Raw genomic sequence first — 2,452 nt, 5'->3', positions numbered from 1 at the left:
TAAGTTGTATGGTGATAACAATAAGCTTGTCTTCTGGATGGTTAACAACCTAAGTTTACAGACAAAATTAGAGAAAAAGGAGGGCCACAAGGACAGCCAACATTTTGACCCTAGCCTTCCAATGTCAATTAAGACTCAGAACATATGAGAACCTGTACTTTTACATCATGTAACTCGATAGTGTCCCAAATTTTCTGATCAAGGAGATTATGGGGCCAAAGAGGAAAGTGATCAATGATGTAGAGTGTGTCTAAGGAGAGTCAGATGGAGAGAAAACATTCTTTCAGACTTTCACAGAGAGCACATTGGCCAAGCAATGGCCATGACTCATCCACATGGCTGACAGTGACAAAGGTTCTACAATCTGAGGTAGAGGATCTCAGGATAAATTCTGAGGAGATTTCACTGACCTTATCAGACCCAAAAGCTACAACTCTTGTTGCATAGGTCCTGCTTTACGTTGGTCTTAGCCATTCAGCAGCAAAGTATAAAAATGATATATAAGAAGTAAAGCCATGCTGTTATGTTGAGCTGTAGGGGACTAGGTCAACAATTTCTGACATTGCCAGTCAAGCAGAAGACCCAATACTATTATGGGCTACTGGACTCTTTTTGGAATATTTTGCTGAGTTTACACACCTATAATATTCAAATCACAGAACTTAACAAAAAAAGGGGATACAGATGAATGTCCGTTTTGTATCTGTGTATTCAAAGTGGTTAGGATAGATATATAGTTACATTCTCTTAATGAATAGAGTGATTTGTTCTATAGTGCTTGAAAATAGAATATCATGTCTGCATCTTCTACAGCAATTGACCAGTAGGAAGAATGTATGCAATGTGTTAATTATTGAAACTGCCCTACCAATTTGATTTGAAACTGTCTCATTGCTATTTGTTTCTCAACAAAATTAAAAAAAAATATCTATATCTTTGTATATATGATTAGTAATTTCTTTAGGGAGTCATAAGGGCTGGAATTGGTTTGTCAAAATCCTTCAGTTTTATTTCGAGACTGTGAGAACTTTAGACAAGAAGACTGTAAATTCAAAATATAAAGTAAAGGTGTTGGAAGGGAAGTGGGTCTAGAGTGAACTCAAAGTTAGGGGTTGGGGTTGGGGTGACGTCAGTGGCCAAGATGGAAGCAGTGGTTGAGGTCTCCTTGAACCGACAGCTCCCAGCTGCATTTCTTGGCAGAGTCTGCCTGCAGGCCTCCTGAGGGGCCCTGACGGCTGCAGTCAGAGCTCCCCAAATCTCACTGCAGTTTTTGCCATCTACAGATGGGACCCACACAAGACTGGAGATGAATCTCGTATGCAGACTTACGAAGATGATCTCAATAAATGTGGTCCCATAGTGTTGGATGCTTTAACCAAGATCAAGAATGAGGTGGCCTCCACCCTGACCTTCCGGAGATCATGCAGAGAAGGCATCTGTGGTTCATGTGCAATGAACATCAAGCGAGGCAACACCCTGACCTGCATGCTCTGGATCGACACCAACCTTTACAGTCTCCAAAATCTAGCCCCTGCCACACACGTACATGATCAAGGATCTCGTTCCCGATATGAACAACTTCTATGTCCAGTGCAAATCCAGTGAGCCCTATATGAAGAAGGATGAATCCCAGGAAGGCAAGCAGCAGTATCAGCAGTCCATAGAAGACCTTGAGAAACTGGACAGGCTGTATGAGTGCATCCTCTGCGCCTGCTGCAGCAGGAGGTGCCCCAAGCTACTGGTGGAAGGAGACAATTACCTGGGGCCTGCGGTCCTCATGCAGGCGTACCGCTGGATGATCGACTCCAGGGATGACTTCACAGAGGAGCGCCTGGCCAAGCTGCAGGACCCCTTCTCGCTGTACCGCTGCCACACCAGTGTGAACTGCTCACAGACCTGCCCCAAGGGACTGAATCCAGGGAAATCAAGAAATCAAGAAAATGATGGCGATCTACAAGGAGAAGAGAGCTGCTGTTTTAATGTGGCTGTGGCTGTGGCAGTTACCAGCTCAGAGCAGAACATAATTTAGTCTAATTGGGATTCTTTGCCAGGTTATGATTTTCTATGAACATTGCATGTATAATAAACATTTCAAAAAGTGTTACTCTACTTTGATATATGTGTGTGTGTGTGTGTGTGTGTGTGTGTGTGTGTGTGTGTGTAAAGTAAAATAATTAAATTAAATTAAATTTTAAAAGGCTGGGAAGGTAGGTTAGTGTAAAGGTTTTGGGCTTGATCTCCAGTATTAAAAAAAAAAAACAGTTAAAAACTTTAAATTAAACTGCAGATATTCTTACAGGTGTGGCTTATCGATTTGTCAGTAGTTGATAAACATTCTTTCCCTTACATTTTGGCCTTTACAGTGTAATAAGAAAGATTCTAAATGAAAAATAGTGAACGTTTGTTTTGATTTGTATTTATCTTATGACTGGTAAGATTGATGTTTTTTTTT

At 41.3% G+C, this 2,452-nt stretch overlaps 1 pseudogene; it reads left to right on the top strand.

Annotated features, from left to right (window-relative positions):
* Positions 1-1,141: 1,141 nt before the first annotated feature.
* Positions 1,142-2,024, top strand: LOC101572026 (annotated as a pseudogene).
* The last annotated feature ends 428 nt before the right edge of the window (positions 2,025-2,452 follow it).

This window comes from Octodon degus, unplaced genomic scaffold (genome assembly GCF_000260255.1).
Source record: "Octodon degus isolate 3935 unplaced genomic scaffold, OctDeg1.0 scaffold03159, whole genome shotgun sequence".
NCBI classification, from domain to species: Eukaryota; Metazoa; Chordata; class Mammalia; order Rodentia; family Octodontidae; genus Octodon; species Octodon degus.
This window is presented reverse-complemented; position numbering and strand designations above follow the sequence as displayed.